The sequence below is a fragment of the Rissa tridactyla genome, chromosome 2, assembly GCF_028500815.1.
Source record: "Rissa tridactyla isolate bRisTri1 chromosome 2, bRisTri1.patW.cur.20221130, whole genome shotgun sequence".
Taxonomy (NCBI): Eukaryota; Metazoa; Chordata; class Aves; order Charadriiformes; family Laridae; genus Rissa; species Rissa tridactyla.
In genome coordinates, this window is record NC_071467.1 from 880,985 (window position 1) to 906,408 (window position 25,424).

Consider the following 25,424-nt stretch of genomic DNA (forward strand, 5'->3'; position numbering starts at 1 on the left):
GATAAATTGCTCCGATAGTACTGTTTGAGTTGAATCACGCTCAGATTCCTGGTATTTAACCCACTTCTCTGGGTATGGGAATAGAGAGCATAGCTGCTCGGGGTGGGAACGCGGAGGAATGCTTCTTCTGCGGCATCTGTAGATCGGCGAGGCGTTCTTCTCATCTCCCGAAAACTGTTCCAAACATTCCCCCGTCACTAACAACTGGGTTCGTTCTTCGGAAAGACAAAAAAAAAAAGAAGAGAAAGCCCATGCCAAGTCTCGCTTGCACGGGACAAGGAGCTAAACGAGTGTTGATGAAGTGCCACACAACAACGGTTCCTGCTTTTGTTTATCCAGCACATACTGGCCCGGCCGCTGTAATAGATGGAGTGTCTGCGGGATAGATCGGTCTGGAAAACGCTCCAGCGCTGGGCTTTTCATCTGCCAGCGAAAGATCTTGAAGCACATGGCGTGGAGGTGAGCCAGCTCCCCCAGACAGACGACTTGGGCAGCCGCCAGAGCATCTCTCAACACCCCATCGCCGGTATTCTGCTTTTTCCCCGAGTTGTTCCCCAAACGCTCCTCTGCACCTCGTTGGGGTTCACTTCGCGGCTTTCCCTAGGTCGCATCCAAAGAGACGCACGTGGAGGTCTGCGGCAAGATAAAGGACATCAACCTGCTTTTCCTTTGCTGTTGCGCAGATGGGGAGCGACAAAAAAGAAGGCAGAAAACCCAGCTTAAATCTTTGCAGCTTCATAGGAGGACCGGAGCCCCTCTGCTGGGAGGACAGGCTGAGAGACCAGGGGCGATTCAGCCTGGAGAAGAGAAGGCTCCAGGGAGACCTTCCAGCCCCTTCCAGGCCCTCAAGGGGCTCCAGGAAAGCTGGGAAGGGACTCTGGAGCAGGGAGGGGAGCCACGGGACAAGGGGGAAGGGTTTTAAACCAAAAGAGGAGAGATTGAGATTAAAAATAAGGAAGAAATTCTCCATGATGAAGCTGGTGAGCCCCTGGCCCAGGTTGCCCAGAGAAGCTGTGGCTGCCCCATCCCTGGAGGGGTTCAAGGCCAGGTTGGACGGGGCTTTGGGCAACCTGGGCTGGTGGGAGGTGTCCCTGCCCAGGGCAGGGGGTGGCACTGGATGGCCTTTAAAGGTCCCTTCCCACCCAAACCATTCTATGATTCATGAAATTTCCATCTTATCAGGCTAAGCCTAGGTCCTAGGAGCAAGGACTCTGCCATGCAGGAGACCATGGTTTCATCACCTAGAAGGTGGACCAAAGAGGGCATGGAGCTCTTAAACAGATCTCACATAGGTGCAAACCTATTTTTCTTGTCCGTAAAGCAGAGAATTGAGGATGTTAAGAGAGGAGGTAACCCAGAAGATGATCAGCATGACCAGACTTGGCTAAACACCCGCTCTTGGTCAGTGTGAGAAGAGCCAGAGCTGCCAAAGCCCTGGATGATTTCAGCCTCCGGAGCTATTCGCAGCCAGGCAGAGCTCCTGGCTCGAACTCAGCCCGTGCCCAGCAGGCAGGCAGTCCAAAGATCCAAAACACGGTGTCCTGCTGCCCGTTCCCAGCATCTCGTACTGACTTGTGAGGCTTCCCCCACAATTTATTCATGCTCTTCGCCATCAACGTCAAAGCCACAGTCTTCCAGTTCACATTTAACTCTTTAGGAATCGTATGTAAATGGGCAGCTACGGTTCAGAAGGATCTTTCTACCAAAGCAACGCGAAACTTTAATGCTCAAAGTTACAGAGTTTTCCCTCAGACACCTCATTTGGAAATGAGTCCCGTATCCCCATCACGCCCTTCCCTGCAGCATCTTTTTCAGACAGCCCGTGGGAAGGCAGCTTAGCTCTGACAAAGGTCTCCCCGGGAAGGAACGCTTCCCTGCTCCGCTTTCCCCACGCCCCGCGGTTACTCTGCTGAACTTTTTAGCTAGTACCATCATTTTATCGTGCATTTGTCCTCGCCCTACAACAGCCGGCACAAATCTGCAGCCACGAGGACAAGTCCATAGAATCATAGCGTCACGAAATGGTTTGGGTGGGAAGGGACCTTTAAAGACCATCAAGTCCAACCCCCTGCCCTGGGCAGGGACACCTCCCACCAGAGCAGGTTGCTCCGAGCCCCGTCCAACCTGGCCTTGAACCCCTCCAGGGATGGGGCAGCCACAGCTTCTCCGGGCAACCTGGGCCAGGGGCTCACCAGCTTCATCATGGAGAATTTCTGCCTTATTTTTAATCTCAATCTCCCCTCTTTTGGTTTAAAACCCTTCCCCCTCGTCCCGTGGCTCCCCTCCCTGCTCCAGAGTCCCTCCCCAGCTTTCCCGGAGCCCCTTGAGGGACTGGAAGGGGCTGGAAGGTCTCCGCGGAGCCTTCTCTTCTCCAGGCTGAACCCCCCCAGCTCTCTCAGCCTGTCCTCCCAGCAGTGATATTCCAGCCCTTGGACCATTTTTGTGGCTAAATAACCCCATCCCTGCAACTATCTGGAACAAAAGATGGAGTCAGCCGGCAGAGTTGTTATGAGCATGTAGTGACCCTTATTTATACCCAAGCATCCAGGACCAGCACCATATCATCAAAACTCACGAGCCTTACAGAAAGAGCTCCCAAATCTCCCAGCACCCAAAAGCACGGGTGGAATTACACGGCTGCAGAAGAGAGCAAGGTGTCCACAACCTATCAGGACGTTGAACTGACACATGCGCAAACCACATTTTATACATTTTTCTTGGAGAATTCCAACACGGGGAGGACAAACAGGAGACATGAAGACACGGAAGGAAAGCGGTAACGGTAGCTGAAGGTGTTCTACTAAAATTGTAGTACGAAAATAACTATAGCCAACCACCACAATGGCCATGAAACAAAAACATAGAAGATGGAGAATTAGTGCTCCGTTCAAATGTGGAAACAAAAATTAAATCTGTTACACGGGAATGCAAACTGATACAAACCAAGTCTTTCCCACTTCTATGAGGAGCCGTTTCTCCCTGGCAGAATGAGAACGGAAAAATACTTTCATATTTCACGAGGAAACATTTTTCATGATAACAGTCAAGTATTACAACAGGGGCCCCCCGAGGCTGCAAAAACCGTGTTTGGAGGTTTTCAAGATGCAATCCAAGACTGACCAGGCTTTGAGCAGAGGTTCAGACTGTCCAACCTGAACAATTTTCAGTCCACAACACCCAGGCAGTCTTTGTAAGGAGAAACGAGCCGAGACTCAGGATAACAGGAGAGCGCAGCTGCAGCCGCACGTGAAGATGATAGAATTGTGGAATCATAGAATTATCTAGGTTGGAAGGGACCTTTCAGATCATCGAGTGCAATCATCAACCCAACACTACCAAGCCCGCCACTAAACCATGTCCCTCTGCACCACGTTGACCCATCTTTTAAATCCCTCCAGGGATGGCGACTCCACCACTGCCCTGGGCAGCCTCTTCCAATGCTTGACAACCCTTTCCATGAAGAAATTCTTCCTAATAGCCATCTTAAACCTCCCCTGGTGCAACTTGAGGCCATTTCCTCTTGTCCCATGGCCCCTTCCTTGGGAGAAGAGCCCGACCCCCCCAGCTACACTCTCCTTTCAGGGAGTTGTAGAGAGTGAGAAGGTCTCCCCTCGGCCCCCTTTTCTCCAGGCTGAACACCCCCAGCTCCCTCAGCTGCTCCTCACCAGACTTGTGCTCCAGACCCCTCACCAGCTCCCTTGTCCTTCTCTGGACACGCTCCAGCACCTCAATGTCTTTTGTGTGGTGAGGGGCCCAAAACTGGACACAGCACTTGAGGTGGGGCCTCACCAGTGCCAAGTACGGGGGGATGATCACTGCCTTAGTCCTACTCACCACACTAATGATGTTCAAGAAGGAAGGGTTGAGGGTAAGGAACTGCAGAATCATGGAATAGTTTGGATGGGAAGGGACCTTCAAGATCATCGAGTCCAACCCCCTGCCCTGGGCTGGGACACCTCCCACCAGCCCAGGTTGCTCCGAGCCCCGTCCAACCTGGCCTTGAACCCCTTCAGGGATGGCGTAGCCACAACTCTCCTGGGCAACCTGGTCTAGGCATAAAGCATGATCTGTTTCTGGGAAGGGCCCTCTGAAGCGGCAGCGTTGAGCGCTACGGCACGCTAGCGAGCGTTATGGTAACCGGTGTTCCCAGAACAATTTCTGGAGCCTTTGGAGCATGGAAGCTCTCATACCCTGGTAAACTTCCAGGTCTCTTGATGTTGTTTAATCCCTAATCTTCTGCAGCTTCATTATGCAACCGCATGCAAACCACTTCCTTTTGGTCTCCATTTCCATCTGTTTTTTTTTTGTGGTTTAGCCATTTCAGAAAAAAGGCTGGAAGTCTGCTGGAAGTCTACTGGAAGACCTGACCAGGCTCATGTCCTGGTGTTTGTCAGCTACATGGCCATGGAAAGCCCGTTCACCTCCGTGTCAAGCGCAGGCACGAAATACATCCTCCTAAATGAATTCAAAATGCCTATGGACCTACACTTAAGACACCTGTACATCTTCAGGGTGCGTACATGGTTTATTATAATAAACGGCTGAATTCTTTCTAGTTATGTCAGGTGACAGCGTCTGAAATACTTAGAAACCAGAGAAAGACTGGGCGTGCTCATGACCCTGCTTTATTGGCTGCAACGGGGATGCAAAGCAACGTGCTTAGAAGCAGTCGGGGAAAGTTGAAGTCCACAACAAGTGGGTTTTTTTTGCCATGGTTTCCTGCCAGGAAAGACAACACAACGCCAGAGTCCTTCTCACGATGGTCCTTCAGCTTCCCAGACTCAAAACAGCCAAGCCAAGGAGTCTCGCCTTCCAAAAAAAATAAGCATCTGACTGGTTGCAACAACTAAGTGCAGAGCAGCATTTTTATGGAGATGTAGCTATGGTAGCAGTCACCAGGTAGTCGAGAACAAACAAGTCTCCCAGTAGCAGCAAGACTTTCAAGTTGTCCTTTGGGGGTTTTTGAGGTTGTACATCCCACAAGCTGCACGTTCCGGTTGGGCACCGCAAGCGTGAGAGGACAGATGTAAAAGAGTAACTTCTGGAGAAGATGACAGCAGAGCAGAGCTGTAAGTGACGGCTGGCGAGATGTGATCGTTTATTCCTGGGATCCCAAGGCTGGAAACCAGAGGTGGGGAAGAAGCAGCTACAGGGACAATGTATAGAGACCTTGCTGCAACTCGGAGGAACCAGTTCCTGTTCTTCACTTCTCCCCACTAGTGGGATAATGTCCATTAGCACGGCACTAACTACTTCAGAACAGACCTATTACGGGATCTCAACATGTCTTAAGGCAGTACAACACCTCTTCCCATTCCCACGTAGCATTTGTGATGCAGTTAATTGCATTTCACGCCGCTTTCTACAGCCTTAGAGGTTCTCAAGGCACTTTGGCCCACCAACGCGAAGCCAAATCTGCCCCCAGGTACTTCAGCAGTGTGCCCAGGTGGCCAAGAAGGCCAATGGCATCCTGGAATATATCAGCAATAGTGTGGTGAGTAGGACAAGGGAAGTGATCGTCCCCCTGTACTCGGCACTGGTGAGGCCCCACCTTGAGTGCTGTGTCGTTTTGGGCCCCTCACCACAAAAAAGACATTGAGGACAGAGAAGGACGACGGAGCTGGTGAGGGGTCCGGAGAACAAGTCTTGTGAGGAGCGGCTGAGGGAGCTGGGATTATTCAGCCTGGAGAAAAGGAGGCTGAGGGGAGACCTTCTCGCTCTCTACAGCTCCCTGAAAGACGGGGGGTAGCTGGGGGGTCGGGCTCTTCTCCCAAGGAAGAGGCCATGGGACAAAAGAAAACGGCCTCAAGAGGCACCAGGGGAGGTTTAGGATGGATATTGGGAACAATTTCTACGCTGAAAGGGTTGTCAAGCATTGGAAGAGGCTGCCCAGGGAAGTGGTGGAGTCATCATCCCTGGAGGGACTGAAAAGCTGGGTAGACGTGGTGCAGAGGGACATGGGTGGGCTCGGTAGTGTTGGGTCGATGGTTGGACTCGATGATCTGAAAGGTCCCTTCCAACCTAGACAATTCTATGATTCTATGAATATACCCAAATAGAAAGAGACCACCCCATGGCTGGGCTTCCTCCAGCTTTCCCACATCACTTCAGGCACCTCAACCCTCAGAGGACCTACTCTGCCTCCTCTAAATGGACTAAAGCCACAATGTCTCTACAGCACAAACCACGGCAGAGGTTTGTCCCCAAGCGTCCCCAGACACTGTCAAGTAGGAGATGATGCAGCCAAATTTAGATGTAGCACGGGAGCCAGCAAGAAGAGGAGGGACACGGTGGCAGCGGCAGGTCTATCTCATGCACCTTGGTTCCCTTCCATCGTTCCTCAGTGGTCCTATAACGAAGCAACAACCCCGCGTGTCGCAGCGACGTGCCCGGCACCAGACTGAAGTCTATCTCATCGCTGCAGACACTGCAGGAGGAGAAACTGGGTTAACCGGATCTCAAAGGAAAAACAGCTAGCAGCTGCCAGTGAAATGAATATTTAAAAAAAAAAAAAGCGATCTCACGTGCCACTGCCGAAAACTGAAAGCTTATCTTAGTCTGACCTTTCTGTGTAGCACAGGCCTTCAGTCTTCCCCGAACCAGTTTTAACTTTAAAATAGAAATACCACAGCTCAAGGGGCATTTCTTAGGGAAGCGTTTCTTCCCTTTTAGAATTTTCTAACGGAAAACCTGAATTTTAAAACTGCAGCTAAAATTTACCCTCTGTCTCCATTTCCCGACCTACACCAGGTTAAATTACATTAGGAGGAAGCCGAGCTCTTCCGCATTTTCCGCGTTACCAGCAAGTACATCCCTTGCACCAAATAATAGGCCCGTACCGCCGGTTAAGAACAAGTTTTGTACGCGCTGGCTCGCCACAAAGCTAGCGTCTCCGCGCTAATTTCTCCCTCTGCCGTTTTGCTCTCCTGAGTCAGTATCTAATTGATAACCCTGCCCTCTCATTTTTCCCTTCCTCCTGATCACTCGATTTACTCCTGTCATTAACACGGTGATTTTCCTTCTACGTCAGGCTGTTTTTCATTGTCGCGGCCTTCTCTTTTAAAGCCTTAAAAACATTTTTCTACTCGAACTGCAGTAGTCACCCGATTGAAACCAAACCTGCTGCCAGTTGGGCTTGTTCACCAAATACCTGAGTCGTTCTTCATCACCCGCACCCGAGCAACCACAGAATCTTGGAATCATGGAGTCACAGAAGGGTTTGCGTGGGAAGGGACTTTAAAGATCATCTAGATCTACCCCCCCTGCCCTGGGCAGGGACACCTCCCACCAGCCCGGGTTGCTCCGAGCCCCGTCCAACCTGGCCTTGAACCCCTCCAGGGATGGGGCACCCACAGCTTCTCTGGGCAACCTGGGCCAGGGGCTCACCAGCTTCATCATGGAGAATTTCTGCCTTATTTTTAATCTCAATCTCCCCTCTTTTGGTTTAAAACCCTTCCCCCTCGTCCGGTGGCTCCCCTCCCTGCTCCAGAGTCCCTCCCCAGCTTTCCCGGAGCCCCTTGAGGGACTGGAAGGTCTCCGCGGAGCCTTCTCTTCTCCAGGCTGAACCCCCCCAGCTCTCTCAGCCTGTCCTCCCAGCAGAGGGGCTCCAGCCCTCCCGGCATCTCCGGGGCCTCCTCCATCCCCGCTCCGACAACTCTGTGTCCTTCTTGTGTTTAACCACTCGTTAACTGATCAGTTCCTGCCTCATTATCCATCCAGAGGAAGTCTTACAGGATTCCCAGGCACCAGCAGGGTAATTTAGGTATAATTTAGATATACGATGGATAGCGAGATGCCTTGGGCACCTCCTCGGGGATGTGGCAACTGAGGCTCTTTGCCCGTGTGCCATGGACAGAAGAGGCGTCTTCCAAGGCACCGAATCTCACGTAGGGCAGCAGTCTCGAAGACGAGCAAATGGTAGAATCATAGAATGGTTCAGGTTGGAAGGGACCTTAAAGATCATTTAGTTCCAACCCCCCTGCCATGGGCAGGGACACCTCCCACCAGCCCAGGTCGATCTAATGGTTCCTCATCCAACCTGGCCTTGAACACTTCCAGGGATGGGGCAGCCACAACCTCCCTGGGCAACCTGTTCCAGTGTCTCACCATCCTCACAGTACAGAATTTCTTCCCGATATCCAATCTAAATCTACCCTCCTTCAGTCTGAAAGGACACTTGCCCGGTTGTAGATGCCACCCACTGCACCCAAGATCAACCCAACCCCCCCCGCCCCCTTCCAACATTTGCTACCCAGTCGCCTTAAATTTGCTATTGCAATTAAAGCAGCAACCGCTGCCCCCGGGGGAACGACGGAAGGCGACTCAAACTCGGGTCGGCAAAACCAAAGAACGTTGCGTCCCGACTCCTGCGAGAGGTTTGGGTTTGTTTTTTTCTTTGTTTGTTTGTTTGGTTGGGTTTTTTTTAAAGGAGGTGGTTGGGGATATACCCCTTCCTCCCCCGACCACCTTTGCTCCCTGCCGCTTGCCGTCTCCCATGCTTAGCTCAGCAGGCGGCTCCTCGACTCCCACTGGGGAATAGGGGCGGAGGCAGCATTTTTCTGGCTCCCCAGCCTCACCCATGGGGCTAATTAATATTCCTTAAGCACCACACCCCTAATTACAATAGACTAAGTGAGCACACAAAAGTGCTTTGGTCTCCAAAGTTTGACTTGTATTTTTCCCGTGAATTTACATCCCGCAGAATGCCCATTAAGCCCATGTTTTTAATTACGGCATCAAAACCCTCTTGATTAGAGTACAAAAAAGCATCGACTCTGAAATTAGAGCACAAAAAGCTCATTCCCTGAGTCCCGCAGCGGAGCAGTTCACCGAAAATCATTTCTATCCGAAGCAATGCCACGTCCCAGACAGTGACACACACTCAGCCTTGCCGTGGAAGAGCTTGGAGGCGAGATGAAAGCTCGCCTCATTAGAATAAATTAGGATAAGAGCCCATTTAGCAATGCTAGGGAGGACCTGGGGCAGCTCTGGATGTCACAGCCCGCAACAGAATGGGCTGCCCGGAGTTGTATAGCCCTTTTCAGAAGATCACGTGTGATGGGCTTCGGCGGCGCAAATGCCTCCAGGACCGTCCCGCGCGCCCGGCGCTCGCACAGACGGTGGCCCTTGACCGCATCCGCCGTCTACGCAGGACGTGGGACGGGAACAGAGCCGGCAGTGTTTCCCCCAGCCCTTTCGAGTGCTTCCACGCAGTCGCAGCGATGGAAAAGAGCAATAAAGGGCAAGGCTGTCCCCCTGCCAGGGAATGTTTGCTCTCAATAGTCCTTAACCGCTTCTTAAGCTCGCCTTTGCCGTCGATAGCCGTCGCATATAGGAATCGGCCACGTGAGCGTAAGCATTTAAGGGGGAGCAAGGCGCGCGAAGGAGTATTTGGCATTCTGCTGCTTCGCTTCAAGCACAAAAAACTGCGAACCCAATCGAAATACTGAAAAAAAAAGAACCCCGTGGAAAGCAGATAATCAGCAACAGCAGGTAACTTTTGCTCTGCGAGAGTTTAAGCACGGCAGCGAAGCTGCGTCCAGAAGCCCGTCAGCCTCCGCTGTCAAAACTGCTGACAGATCTCCATCTGCCCAGGAAAAGAGACTCTGGACGTCCCCTCCCTCCATCGTCCCCGCTCTCCCCAAGGCTTTACAACTCGGTTGCTTCAAAGAGGGAAGCCCGTGAATTACTTGCCACAAGCAGCACGGCACCAGGTAGCCTTCGGGGCAGCACAAAACCAGGAGAAGACGAGTTTCAATAGGATATTTTTATTATCTCGCATCCAGCAGCACGACTGAGCCCAGCGACGCGAAAGAAAGTCACATTTCACACAACGCAACTGGTTTCAAACCTGCTATTAGTGCCGTCCCCGACGTAAGGCTGTTGTATCTACAAGCCTGATGCCCACCTCCTTCCAAAGAGACGTCCCGGCATCTCCTCATCTGCCATCTCACAGCATCCCTCCGGGCTGCTCAGGAGACGAGTCTTCAGGGTGACCTTCTTCTTCTTCTTCTTCTTCCTTTGGGTTGACGGCGCAGCCACCTGAAGGGTCTAATTTGGGGTGCTTCGCAGGCAGGCTTGTGGAGCAAGTCGTTGCGTGCCTCCCCGAGGAGAAGGAGTGGGCAGGCTATCTCCAGAGGGCCTGGCAGAGAGCCCTCCCCTCCGAAAGCCGTGTGGGTGATGGCACTGCCCTCCCAATCCAGCCTCCCCCGGGGTTTTGCAACAAGAAAGAACCACAGAGAAGCTGTTCGCCGGAGCCAGACGGCTCTTTCAGAAGAGCTTAATTAGTTGGGCTCCGAAATACATGACGCTTAGATGGGAAACAAGGGGGTTGCTCTTTATTTATTTATTTATTTTTGCTTGTCTTTTTTTTTTTTTTTTCTTTTTTTTTTTCTTTTTTCCTTTTTTCCTCCCGGAAAGTTTGCAATCTACCCACTTCAGAGCCCATGCACAACACGCCTGCTACAAGAACCTGAACGGAGTAATTATAACCAGGAAGAGCCCGCCCAGCAGCCACGCGCGTTATTTCCCAGCCCTAATCCTGATGCTTTAAGACGACGGGACCTGCCTCAGATCCGCCTTATTTCGGGGGGTGGGGGGGAAGGAAATTTAAAAAAAAAAAAAGAAAAAAAAAAAAGGGAAGCCTGACCTCGCCGTATATTAGTTTTGAACTCGCAGCTGCAGCAGATGGCTTGCAAAGGGGATGAAAAATAGGCTCCGATTATAAAAGGAGGAGGAGAAGAGACCTGACGTGAGAAGAGGTCCTTCTGCCCAGCCAGAAGCTTAAACTGGGACGAGGTAAAACCCCGTTTTGCCCAACAGCACAGTCTGGAGAAGACCTAGACAGAGCCACGGTGCGATCAACGCAAGATCCGGGCTTTAAATCCTACATGTTTAATATCTCAGGCAAGTAGTCAAGAAATGACACTGCATAATCCATTTTTAAGGCGCCATACTCCTCTCCCCCGTGTCACCTTCCGCCTAAAAAAAAAAAAATTTCCGGAGAAACAATTTATCCCGAGTAGTTTAATATTAAAGGAAAATTCCGAGAGAGGAGGGATTCTGAGCGTAATGATTCTCCCAGCTAGAAGAACCCATTTCATAAATGAGTAATTTTCTACTGATTGCTTTAGGACTGCTGAGAGACGCTCTTATTCTCTGAAGTCCGAGGCATGCTGGGGTGTTGATGCCTGCCTGGGTCAGCTCCTCTTGAAAAGCCACCGCTTTTTCCTCCCCTTCCCACTCAAGGACATCCCTCCACCCTACCTCACCCCCGCTCTGTCCTCATTAGACTTCATGGTGTCCCCCAACCTGGTGTCATGCAACCCAACCTCTTCCTCCTCCTAATTTCAATCAGTTTTAATCATTATTTTAGCAGGGCCTGTTGTGATAGGACAAGGGATGATGGTTTTACACTAAAAGAGGGGAGATTCAGACTAGATATAAGGAAGAAATTCTTTATTCTGAGGGTGGTGAGCCCCTGGCCCAGGTTGCCTAGAGAGGTGGTCAATGTCCCATCCCTGGAGGTGTTCAAGGCCAGGCTGGATGGTGCTTTGAGCAACCTGGGCTAGTTGAAGATGTTCCTGCCCATGGCAGGGGGTTGGACTTGGTGGTCTTTAAAGGTCCCTTCCCACCCAAATTATTCTATGATTCTACGATTATCCACACACCGTGATCCCATAAGCCAACTCCGTGAAGAGCAGCTCATTAGCAGCCAACTCTTCTGAGCCTAAAGTCTGATATCACACAGACACCACGGGGATGCTCCTGCCTTGCTGGTTTTTTCCACTGCGATCGGGCAAAAAACCAGCATCACACAGAATCACGGAATGGTGGAGGTTGGAAGGGCCCTCTGGAGATCATCTAGTCCAACCCCCTGCCAGAGCAGGGGCACCCAGAGCAGGCTGCAGAGGATCGTGTCCAAGCGGGTTTGGAATATCTCCAGAGTTGGAGACTCCCCCACCTCTCTGGGCAGCCTGTGCCAGGGCTCTGCCACCCTCAAAGTCAAGAAGTTCCTCCTCATCTTTAGGTGGAACTTCCTACCCTCAAGTTTGTGCCCATTACCCCTTGTCCTGTCCCCGGGCACCACTGAAAAGAGCCTGGCCCCATCCTCCTGACACCCACCCTTGAAGTATTTATCAGCGTTGATAAGGTCCCCCCTCAGTCGTCTTTTTTCCAGCCTGAAGAGACCCAAATCCCTCAGCCTTTCTCCATCAGAGAGGTGTTCCATCCCCTCAGCATCTTGGTAGCTCTTTGCTGTCCCCTCTCCAGCAGTTCCCTGTCCTTCTTGAACCTCCAACCCAACAGTGGTAGCACAACCACTACAGCTTTTCGGCTTATTTCCTCCTACGGGAAGCATCCGGTGGCATTTTCAAGAGCTCGAAATGCAAGGAGGTAGGTTTTATCTCATTTTATGCAGCACCAATTGCCCGCCCTCGAATTCTTCAGGACCAAGGTTCAGGATCCTGCAGCTTCTCCTACATCGCAGCATTCAGGAATGGGCTGTATACTTTGCCGGGTTTTGCCAAGATTTATTGGAACCGGGCTCCCATTAGGCCAAATGACTTATTATCGTCACTCGAAGCCTCGTCTTGAACTAATGCTTGAAACCACTATTGTGCTTCCAGTTGTCTTCAACTCACCAGGCAACTCGGAGAAAGTCGCTCTGAATAATGTCTCCATTTCCCAATCCGTACAACTGGGAAAACCCTGACCTACTTGGCAGGAGCGTGGAGAGCTTGCGCTCTCTCTCTCTTTTTTTTTTTTTTTCTTCTTTTTTTTTTTTTTCTTCTTTGTAATAATTTAAGACAACCCAAACGCGAAGGCACCGGAGAGAAGGGAATTCCACAAAGTCATTAACAGAGCAGCAGAGGGACAGCTTGAAAGCTAGTTATCAGTATTTTTCCGGTAATCCAAAATCCCTCTATCAATTCGCCAAAAGCCTAATCAAACAAACTTTACGTCACGCTTTAACAGTTGCCAGCCCAAGGTCTGTAGACGAGGAGAGGGCTCCAAATGAAAGGGGCTACTACAACCAAAGGCAAGATGAATATTTACTAGCCACCGTGGCACAAAAGTAGAGGAAAGGGTCCATCTTTTCAGATGAAGGTCTCGGATCTTGAATTTAATCATGCTGGGAAATACAGATGGAACCTCATGCCACTCCTCTCATCACGGGCTTCCACGTCCCAAACTAGCTGAAGTCTCCAGACACCTTTCAGTGGGATAAATACAGATTGTACCTTTACGGAGCTACCATAAAAAGTGCCTGAGCGCAGCAGACTGCCGCGGGGCAAGGAAAAAGAGAGACCTGGAGGCTGTTCCTTTTTCGTCCTTCCAAAACCACTGAGGGGAAGCAGGGGAAAAAGAAATAGGATAGGATAGGATAGGATAGGTTTGGTTCATCATAGAGTCATAGAATGGGTTGGGTTGGAAGGGACCTTTAAAGGCCATCCAGTCCAACCGCCCGCCATGGGCAGGGACACCTCCCACCAGCCCAGGTTGCTCCAAGCCCCATCCAACCTGGCCTTGAACCCCTCCAGGGATGGGGCAGCCACAGCTTCTCTGGGCAACCTGGGCCAGGGAATCACTACCCTCACAGTCAAAAGTTTCTTCCCAATATCTCATCTAAATCTCCCCTCTTTGAGTTTAAAACCATTCCCCCTCGTCCCATGGCTCCCCTCCCTGCTCCAGAGTCCCTCCCCAGCTTTCCTGGAGCCCCTTGAGGGCCTGGAAGGGGCTGGAAGGTCTCCGCGGAGCCTTCTCTTCTCCAGGCTGAACCCCCCCAGCTCTCTCAGCCTGTCCTCCCAGCAGAGGGGCTCCAGCCCTCCCAGGATCTCCGTAGCCTCCTCCGGCCCCACTCCAACAACTCCACGTCCTTCTTATGCTGGTGGCCCCAGAGCTGGAGGCAGCACTATGGGGGGGGTCTCCCCAGAGTGGAGCAGAGAGACAGGATAGGATAGGATAGGATAGGATAGGATAGGATATTTTCAAGTTGGAAGGGACCTACAATGATCACCTAGTCCAAATAACTCACAACTGAAGAGCAGCAGTGAATATGTGCAACGTGATGCCTGTTCCTACCATAATGATGTAGGACATCATGAGGGTCTGCTGCTCTTTCACCCAAAGCAGAGCAAAGCCTGCTCGCTCGCCGCATGGAGATTTAGTTCTGCTCCATCCCATCTGCCACCGAAGGCGGCGGCGAGGCCTGCAGCCCGCTCTCACTACCTCTCCCCCCTTGTCCTACCCACTGGGGATGCTTCAGCCCTCTGCCAGCCGCGTGAAAAGGCTTCTCTCCCTTTGAAAAAAGGGCCGTTTGTTCCCACACGGCGATGGCATTCGGCTTCAGGGCTGGACCCTCTCCGGAGGGCTGGGGCAGACAAAGGCTGAGCCAAGGCTCCCGGCTCGTCGCCGATGCCCACGTAACGCCGTTACAGACCGACCTTGTTCTGGAGAACGGCAGTGAGTTCATGCTCTCGCGACTTGGAAAGTTCACTGTGCTGAACATCTGCCTGATGTACACTGACACTTTCGGGGGGCGGGGGGGGAACAAGTGGGAGGATCTCGGGCATGCAGCTCCGACTCACGTTCAACCTTCTTTGTGCCTCTAGAAAACAGAATCCTAGAATCACAGAATGATTTAGGTTGGAAAAGACCTTTAAGATCATCGAATCCAACCATTAACCCAACACTACCAAGTCCACCACTAAACCATGTCCCTAAATGCCAAGTCTGCCCATCTTTGAAATCCCTCCAGGGATGGCGACTCCACCGCTTCCCTGGGCAGCCTCTTCCAACGCTTGACAACCCTTTTGGGGAAGAAATTTTCCCCAATATCCATCCTAAACCTGCCCTGGCGCAACTGGAGGCCGTTTCCTCTCGTCCCGTGGCCTGTTCCTTGGGAGAAGAGCCCGACGCCCCCTGGCTGCCCCCTCCTTTCAGGGAGCTGTAGAGAGCGAGAAGGTCTCCCCTCAGCCCCCTTTTCTCCAGGCTGAACAATCCCAGCTCCCTCAGCCGCTCCTCACAAGACTTGAGCTCCAGACCCTTCACCGGCTTCGTTGCTCTTCTTTGGACACGCTTCAAAAGCTCTGAGGACAAGGAGTCTCACCATAGGTTTGTCGACACCTACTGCAATGGATTTCATCCTCTGTCGGTACCTACCTAATTGCTGAAGGGTAAGGGACACATTAGAGTTCATTCGGAGAGAGCTTCACTGTCCGAGCTTTGCTCTGCATTCGTCTGCCACAGTTTATTCATCCGTAAAATAACAATGTCGCCTACAGCACAGAAGACCATGAGAGACAGTTATAAAATCCTCTATCTGAAGGTCAGAAAAATGGTCCAGAGTCTCCCTGTGCTGAGGAGCTGACCCAAGGAGCATCACAGCTGAGGGACGAAGCCTTTGCTGAGGGACAAAGCCTTCACTGAGGGACAAAGCCAAGCCAGTCCAGATTCACTGGCCCTCCCAGAAAGGCCAACTGTCATCCGATTTTCCCATCCTGCCCCATTGAATTCAAGGCTACATCCTCCACAGTGGAGCTGGGAAGGGAGTCCCATCCTGACCTCAACCCCTACCACCTAAGGCTGGGGTGGCTTGAACCAACAAGGGCAGGGAGGATTTGGGCAAAGACACCAAGTTGTGAATTTGCCATTAATCAAAAAGAAGTATGTAATCAAAAGTAATCAAAAGAAGCGTGGCCAGCAGGTCGAGGGAGGGGATTCTGCCCCTCTTCTCCGCTCTCGTGAGAACCAACCTGGAGCCCTGTGTCCAGCTTTGGAGTCCTCAGCACAAGAAGGACACGGAGGTGTCGGAGCGGGGATGGAGGAGGACCCGGAGATGCTGGGAGGGCTGGAGCCCCTCTGCTGGGAGGACAGGCTGAGAGAGCTGGGGGGGTTCAGCCTGGAGAAGAGAAGGCTCCGCGGAGACCTTCCAGCCCCTTCCAGGCCCTCAAGGGGCTCCGGGAAAGCTGGGGAGGGACTCTGGAGCAGGGAGGGGAGCCACGGGACGAGGAGGGACGGTTTTAACCTGAAAGAGGGGAGATTTAAGTTAAATATTGGAAATAAATTCTTTGCTGTGAGGGTGGTGAGCCCCTGGCCCAGGTTGCCCAGAGAAGCTGTGGCTGTCCCATCCCTGGAGGGGTTCAAGGCCGGGTTGGACGGGGCTCGAGCAACCTCGTCTAGTTGGAGATGTCCCTGCCCATGGCAGGGGGGTGGAACTGGGTGGTCTTTAAGGTCCCTTCCAACCCAACCAATTCCATGATTCTACGATTCTAATGAGCTAAGACCTTGGTACACCTTCCCTCCCCAAACCTGTTTAAAGCAAGATAAAGCAACGTCTTGGACATTACCAGCTCCTAGCTGTGTCGATCATACATCACTTGGACTTCTATCCCCCTTGCACAAACATCCATTCAACAGCCCCTCCACCCCGCTTCGTGTGGTCTGGTAGAACATCTAAGACATTGTAGAGCAGATGGCTCCTGCTCTGAAGAACTTCCAGCTTGAATAAAGAGGGTCAAGAAAGTGGAGATACAAGCAAAACGATGTACGCAGTTGTAGCTATTGTGTTCTCTGCGATTCTCGCCTTGGTAAATCTACCTGGGGGAGTCCACCCACCTTCACGGGGCCTGGGATGTGTCACAGCGTCCACCCAGAGCTCTGGGAAATTGGAGAGCTGAAGGATGGGTAACAACTCTGCCCCATTTGCAGATGGAAGTGGACCGGGGACTTGGCCGCTGACCGGCACTGGTGTTTTGGCAAGGTGGGCACATGCTGATGTCCAGCTCCTTGACCCAATTCTGGCCCTGCCAGGACACTTCCCTCAGCACTTACAGTAGAGCCACCAGAAGAAAAGTACGGGTCAGATCCCCAGAGACCCCACAAATAAAGATGCTGTTCTTTGAGGCATTTTTTGGGGGGGTTTACAATAGAGACGTTTTTCCAAGCGATGTTCTACCATCTTAAATTCAGCTGACAGATTCAAAACTCCCTGACACCTCTGTAATTAGCCGCAGACAGCTGACTTGCGTTTTGAAAACAGAGCTATATTTGCTCCCGACGGCTGCGTTCTGCGTTGCTATTTAGCGTTATTCATTTCGAAGTACAATCCTTCACCCCGGAAGCTCAAACCGCCCAGGCACCAGAAACGTTCTGCACCGTGAGGGATGGGGTCAGCACTTTGCAATTTCCCCGTCTTTTAGTTCCGCTCCCCCGGCACCCGCAAGAGAGAGACAACAGGATCCAAATCTCTCCCTAGCTCTTTGCCGTTCTCAAGCCAAGGACTGCACAGCATGATTGGTTTACTGGAGGAAACCAGTTTCCCAGTAGGCATTTGATTGCAATGAACCAGATCCTCCGGGGAGAAGAGCAGACTCTTGTTTAAGCGCCTCCGTTATCCCCGTGCACGGAGCATCCCCGTTCACCAGGCAGTGGTGCGCTCAACGCCCCCTCCCTTCCCGTGCACAATTAAGAGGTGCTGCGTCATTAATATGACCTATTTGCATGCCGAAGCTGAATCTCCATATTCTAGCTGTATGTTATTAGTAACGAGCCCTGATCGTGTGATTACAGATAACCAGGACGGGGTTAATTCTCTCGCCCTTCCACGTGAATGTCACAGTGTCAGAGAAAGGAAGGATGTAGTGGGATCACAGAATCACAGAACGGTTTGGGTTGGAAGGGACATTTAAAGGCCATCGAGTCCAACCCCCTGCCCTGGGCAGGGACGCCTCCCACCAGCCCAGGTGGCTCCGAGCCCCGTCCAGCCTGGCCTTGAACCCCTCCAGGGATGGGGCAGCCACAGCTTCTCTGGGCAACCTGGGCCAGGGGCTCACCAGCTTCATCATGGAGAATTTCTGCCTTATTTTTAATCTCAGTCTCCCCTCTTTTGGTTTAAAACTGTCCCTGCTCATCCCGTGGCTCCCCTCCCTGCTCCAGAGTCCCTCCCCAGCTTTCCCGGAGTCCCTTGAGGGCCTGGAAGGGGCTGGAAGGTCTCCGCGGAGCCTTCTCTTCTCCAGGCTGAACCCCCCCAGCTCTCTCAGCCTGTCCTCCCAGCAGAGGGGCTCCAGCCCTCCCAGCATCTCCGGGGCCTCCTCCGGCCCCCGCTCCGACACCTCCGTGTCCTCCTGATGTCCCCAGCGCTGGAGGCAGCACTGCTGGGGGGTCTCCCCCGAGCGGAGCAGAGGGGCAGAATCCCCCCCGCCCCGTCCTGCTGGGGATGGAAAGGCTCTACCCAGCACCTGGATGACAGCAGATAACAGCCGGTCCTCCAGCTACCCAGGATATCTCACTAATGAATCCAACACTGGGAATCTCAGTGCTTGGTATCACTTACAGAAGCAACATGAGACCGAGAAAAGCACTAAATCAAAAGTCTAGTGTTTTATTTCTATCAATACTTACTAAGTGTTCAGGGTCACGATGCCAATCCACTTAACTGGGGCCTAAAATATTTAAGCCCAGCTGAGCCCGCACCTGAATCCTCGTGACCTTCCTCCCGCCTATCCATTCATTTTAGATCGCTTTAAGAGCGTTTCATACTTCTGCGTGATTGCCAGGGAAGATATCTGCTGCGTAACCTGTGCTTTCAGATCCAAAAGCACCGAGCAGAGATTTGGGTCAGAGATATGCCAAACTTCCCTCTAAACTCCAGGTACAGCCACGACCCAGCTGGCCAGTGGCCATCCGAGTAATGTGCGTTTTCTCCCCATATGCAAACACAGGGTACTACTGGGAAATCCCACCAGAAATCATAGATTAATAGGGAAAAAAAAATAATCACTAAAAACAGAGAAACTTTTTGATATGACACACTGATATGATGTAGAGATTCCCCCCACTTGCCAAATGCCAGCTGCAAAAGGTGTGACGGGTTCGTGGCACATGTTTTCCCAGTTCAACTATGACATTCATCGAATGGTTTGGGTGGGAAGGGACCTTTAAAGGTCATCGAGTCCCAACCCCCTGCCCTGGGCAGGGCCACCTCCCACCAGCCCAGGTTGCTCCAAGCCCCGTCCAACCTGGCCTTGAACCCCTCCAGGGATGGAGCATCTCCCACCTCGTTGGGCCACTCAGTCTTGCTGGTCAGAACTGCTTCCAAAACTTTGATATATAGATTTTAACAAAGGCAATAAACATCCTCAAGAATATTCAAAGACCAAATGAATTTTTTGAGAAGACCAGGATTTTTCCAGAAGCCTGAAAATACTCTCTAGCAACACAGCCCATGAATTTACCCGATATATTCAGCATCAAAACCAACACACCTTAAAGGAATTTTGCTCCTGAAGCACCTTATGGCCTTGGCGTTGCAAGCTTGAACTCGAAAAAGAAAAAAGAGCTGTTCTGAACAGCTTCTTCCCTTTTACATAATATTTACAGTGCAGGACTGGAAGTGGGAGAGGTCAGAAAGCGCTGGGCCACCCAAATGGAGAAGATTTTATTCATGCCCTTTACATGACGTACTTCAGCTTCTGGGAGTGGAAGAGCATCTCTCCCTGCAGAAGTTCTTAGGAAAAACTCTACTCCCAGATGGCGCAGCCCCCGAGGAAAAGAACCTTTTATTAACGCCCATAACAGCATCAGCGAGCGTATCTTAAGTTTTATTACGCAAAAAAAAATGCATTGCGCTCTAACACCAGAAGGGTTAAGTTCTCCGTAGCAGAGTTTACCAGTTCCATAATTTTATTTCCAGTTTAGCAACAGGAATGAAACACGCAGTTTATGCTAAGTGCGAAGAATAAGAAGGACAAAGAGTTGGAAAAATCAGGTTTTAGAGGAACCCAAACAGTGACCAAACACTTGGTCTGAGGAACCCCAAGCTCCTTCTGCAAGTCGGCGTGACCTTCCTGCAAGCCCAACCCAACCACCAGCAGCCAGGCTGTCAGGTTATGGTTATATCTATAGGTATGTTCTCCATATAGATATTCCAACCCCACCCCCCCCACCCCGGATTTGCTGTTTCTAGATCCTAAGGAAGCCCCGGCTTCGTTGGATGATACAAAAGGGGAGGGAATTGTGCCAGCCCCACTCCTGGCACACAGCCCCCACACTTTGGTTTCTTAGTGGTACATGACAGCATCTATTGTAGAAGGGTTATACTGACATTAGGTTTAATATTGGGATGAGACGGTTCCCCTCTAGACTACCAACGCCAGCTTGGACCCCAGGTTGGCCAAGCAAGCAGGAGATTTCATAGAATCATAGAATTGCTCAGGTTGGAAGGGACCTTGAAGATCATCAAGTCCAACCATCAACCCAACACTGCCAAAACCATCACTAAACCATGTCCCTCTGCACCACATCTACCCTTCTTCTAAATACCTCCAGGGATGGTGACCCCACCACTGCCCTGGGCAGCCTCTTCCAATGCTTGACAACCTTTTGAGTGAAGAAATTGTTTCTAATATCCATCCTAAACCTCTCCTGGTGCAACTTCTCTTGTCCTATCGCTTGTTCCTTGGGAGAAGAGACCGACCCCCTCCTCGCTACAACCTTCTTTCAGGTAGTTGTGAAGAGTGTCCTGTCCTAAAGACAGGACTTTTCTTGGCCAAACTGAGACCTCAAAACTGGTTGGTCTCAGCATTTCAAAAGAAGACAACTAAGGCATTACTAGAGGCAGGAACATCTCCTTAGTGGCACTTCTGACAACATGCCTCCAGCTGCGAGCGGCAGCTCCCTTCCTATTTCAGCAGGTCTTGATGCTATTGGGGATCCAAATATCTACAGAGGGTTCGGGCTATCCTTGATTTCTTTCTCCGACTTTGGTCTGGCAGGGCAATTACAAGGCATCTTGCAAACGCCTAATCCTTAGATGAACTCGCCTCCAGTTTTTGTTTCCCGCAGAGCAATCCCAGTTACGGCAATCAGCCAGACAGGAACCAGGGCCCGGCTCCGGTCTTAACGAAGAGGTAGGGAGGGCTAAAGCAACCCCATCCCATTTTCTTGTGGCTCAGCAGGTCATTACTAGTCCAAGTACATAAGCGTGGCGGTTTTAGCGCTGCAGTAAGCCACAGCCTTGTTTTGATGCGATAAATCCCTTGAAAGAAAGAAAAAATAACTTTGGCTGGGGACTAATCTTCTTTGATAAGAATCAGCGTGGGAACTGGAAGCTCCAGTAACAACTAGTCAGTCTATTTATGCAAGACATCCATGCCAGAGATCTATAGGAGAACTGACATTTGAAAGCATGCACAGAGAAAAATCTCCCCTAATGCACTCTATTTCAGTCAATGAAAATTTGGGAAAACGCAGTTTCAGGGGTTTCACAAACCTCTGTCTAGAAACTCTTAATATGTTTTTATCATTGAACTACGGCTTTCGGGTTATAAAGATCTCTGTGACGGCGGGGTTAACAGCCGGTTATTTGGAAACGGGATGAGTTCTGCAGCCAAGTTTAGGTCTCGCACTGGGCATCCACCCAAGGCTTTACCATGGGCTTGGGTGAACTCCAGGCACACACCATTTGATCTTCATTTCCACAGCTGTAAAGCAACGACATCCACCCTCCCATCACTGGTCGGACAGGGATTCAGGTTGAAATCACAGCTGATCGGGCTTTTCAAATTAAAACCAAAGGCGTAATATGAATTAGCAGCAGCTGAAGGTCAGAACCCTCCTAAAAGGCTCATGTAGGAGACAGAAAACCAACAGGGAAGAGCATAAGCATCTTAGACTCAGATGACTAGGCCCAGGTTTGCAGGTTGACCATTTAAAAGGAAAAGGAGAGATAGGTTTGAGTTTCTACACGAAGCAGTTGGGAGCTTGCTTCCAAAACTTGGGGTTTTGCTGTTGGAACTGGAGCAAAAAATCGTCAACACCTTTCCAGCCAGCAAACTTAAAGGTCAAGGTCACGCGTGTTCTCAACTCAAACCATGGCTTTATCCTCCTGCGTCTTTAATACCATGGGGGGACCACCTCCGTTCCCAGCACACACCATCTCCAGCCACCCACTTCAACTCGAAGCATGGCTTTGTCCTCCTGCGTCTTTAATACCATGGGGACCACCTCCGTTCCCAGCACATCCCTCACGTTCTCCAGCCACCCATCAGCCACGCACAGTGGTGCGTGCCCTCGCTGCTGTCCTACACATGATCACAGAGCTTCCTGACATGAGAACGGCCACCTAGAAACTCCATCCAGTTGGACCAGCCACAAGAGTCTTGCCTTTGGCTTTAGAGAACCACCCGCTGCTTTGATTAGGCCTCCTCTGCCCACACTAATCCCTTTCATAGAATCATAGAATAGAATCACAGAATGGTTCAGGTTGGAAGGCACCTTAAAGTTATCATCTAGTTCCAACCCCCCTGCCATGGGCAGGGACACCTCCCATGAGACCAGGCTCCTCAAAGCCTTTCTCCCATCATTTCTTCTTCCTTTGGGTAAATTGATCAAGGCAAGACACAAAGAACACAATAACTACAACTGTGTTAATCGTTTTGCTTATTTTATCTCCGCTTTCTTGACCTTCTTTATTCAAGCCGTAAGTTCTTCAATGTCTTAGATGTTCTGCACTGAGCTCCGCACCCAGACACATCTACCACCGACACTGTTAACAGCAACCACCTTCCACGACAGCTCTTTGAATGTTATGAATAATAATTGAGATCATTCCTGAGGCAGACAATAATATTCCAGCTCTACCACCTGCAGCTCCACAGTGTATTTCATTAAGAACTCAAAACATCACCTGCCTCTGAGCCAATTACTTTACTGTCAGCGTTGGCTTCACATCCCTGCTTGGAGCTGAGAGCACTTCTGGAGAACAGTCAAACTCAAATGGGTTCTTCAGTGCTATTATTTTCCCTTTTAGAAGCAGATCATCTCAAATTAAGATACTGGACCTGATAAGACAAAATCATTCACTGAAGAGTTGAGAGAGTTGGGGGTGTTCAGCCTGGAGAAGAGAAGGCTCCAGGGAGACCTTTCAGCCCCTTCCAGTCCCTAAAGGGGCTCCAGGAAAGCTGGGGAGGGACTTTTTAGTAGGGCTTTTAATGATAGGACGAGGGATGATGGCTTTAAACTGCGAGGGGGGAGATTTAGATCAGATACAAGGAAGAAATATTTTACGCTGAGGGTGGTGAGCTCCTGGCCCAGGTTGCTCAGAGAAGCTGTGGCTGCCCCATCCCTGGAGGGGTTCAAGGCCAGGCTGGACGGGGCTCGGAGCCACCTGGGCTGGTGGGAGGCGTCCCTGCCCAGGGCAGGGGGTTGGACTCGATGGCCTTTAATGGTTCCTTCCAGCCCAAACCTTTCCATGATTCCATAAGTGACCTTTGGTGCCTGGAATATTTTGGGAATCCCTGGAGTTCAGCACCAGGTTTCAAGTGCAACTATGGAGTGTGCCAAGCTGGTCTGGAGATGGATTTCTATCACCCAGATTCCCGAAACTCAGTGTAGCCCAGGATTTCCAGCAGTTTGGTCAACAGGACCAAAAAGGCCGAAGGCAGCAAAGGGACACGGGTGTGAGCAGGCTGCAGAAGGCAGAGACTCCCCCAACACCACACTTTCCAGAAGCACTGACGTACCCGAGCGGACATCACCTACAGCCCCGTATTTTAGGAACAAACGCTCCCTTTGAACCACTTTTCCATTTAGAAGACGACAGCAGCCCAGACCGGAGATGTTAGACGCAGAGGGGCTTTCAGCCTGGAGGCCACAGCTGAGCTTTCACACCATCCATGAGGCTCTGAGACCACCGCGAAGGACGGGTCGCTGGAGAAATTCTCTATACAAAGAGAAGAGACTTTTATAAATTGCAACAACCGCAGCGGAGCCATGGTTTCTGAACACCTTTTTATTTCTTTCTACTCAAAAATGGAGAGAAAAATCACGTTTTACGACACATGAGCACGCTGGGTCCTCAATCCCTTTTAAAAATTACGGAATTTTAGGTATTAGGTGTCCTAAATCAATTCCAGCTCCTAATGATTCATCTTGCTATCCAGTAGCTACGTCTTTGATGTTTCGTTATTCCCTACAAGCCTCCCCACTCTTCTTCTGAGAAGCCGTAACTTTTTGATCAAGAAATCTATCGGAGGCGAGATCACGTGCTTCTGGGCACGGAAGCGCCCTCAGGTCTAAAATAAGAGTTGGATCTTTAAAGCCAAAAATAGGTTGAAAGTCCTAGATAATTTCAGGAGCCTCCAGTATCAGGCAGGTGTTGAAAAAAAAAACAACAAACAAACCAAACCACTTCAGATTCCTACACTGCATTTAGGATTTTCAATTTAAAGTAAGATCCTATTTTAGGCATATTTTGATTTAGTGTTTTGGCCGGGGATGAGAAGACAGAGGAAGCGGATCACTGAGATCCCGGTTTCCCCGCACTCTTCATTAGCTGTAGTCATAATTCTCCTGAGCGAGGCTGGATCGCATAAATTGCTGTTTATTCCCCTGTTAAGAATTCATAAACGCTTCTTCTATTCTACCCCGGTGCTGTGAATGGCAAGGGAGACTCCAAGGAATTAACAGGAAATGGGGTTTGGATTCAATAATAAAACTCAAATAATCAAATACAAGTTACGCACCGACATTTATCGTGAAGTTAAAATTACCCTAGACATTCCTAAGTGATTCCTATTTCCACGCCGCCGCATTTTCCTCCCTGCAAGAAGAAAATAAACGCTCTGCAGCCCTACGCTTCTCATCCCGTGTATTAAATGCTGGTCTCTAAATTGGAAAAGCACGGATTTGACGGATGGACCACTCGGTGGATAAGGAGCTGGCTAGATGGCCAGCACTCAAAGGGTTGCTGTCAATGGCTCAATGTCCACATGGAAACCAGTGACGAGTGGCGTTCCTCAGAGGTCGGTGCTGTTTAACGTCTTTGTCAGTGCCATGGACAGTATGATTGAGTGCACCCTCAGCAAGTTTGCCGATGAGACCAAGCTGTGTGGTGCGGTTGACACGCTGGAGGGAAGGAATGCCATCCAGAGGGACCTGGAGAGGTTTGAGAGGTGGGCCCGTGCGAACCTCATGAACTTCAAGCAGGCCAAGTGCAAGGTCCTGCACCTGGGTCACCGCAATCCCAGGCAGAAATACGACTAGGGCGGAGAATGGCTTGAGAGCAGCCCTGAGGAGAGGGACTTGGGGGTGCTGGTGGATGAGAAGCTCAACAGGAGCGGACAATGTGCACTTGCAGTCCAGAAAACCAACCGCATCCTGGGCTGCATCAAAAGAAGTGTGGCCAGCAGGGTGAGGGGGATGACTCTGCCCTTCTACTCTGCTCTGGTGAGACCCCACCTGGAGTACTGCGTCCAGCTCTGGAGTTCTCAACACAAGAAGGACACGGAGCTGTTGGAGCGGGGCCAGAGGAGGCCCCGGAGATGCCGGGAGGGCTGGAGCCCCTCTGCTGGGAGGACAGGGGGTCCAGCCTGGAGAAGAGAAGGCTCGGGGGAGACCTTGGAGCCCCTTCCAGTCCCTCAAGG

At 51.0% G+C, this 25,424-nt stretch overlaps 1 protein-coding gene across 3 annotated transcripts in view; it reads right to left on the reverse strand.

The window, feature by feature from the left end:
* The window catches only part of ARHGAP39 (Rho GTPase activating protein 39), a 161,883-nt gene that overhangs the window by 91,576 nt on the left and 44,883 nt on the right, over nucleotides 1-25,424 (reverse strand). The window lies entirely within an intron of this gene.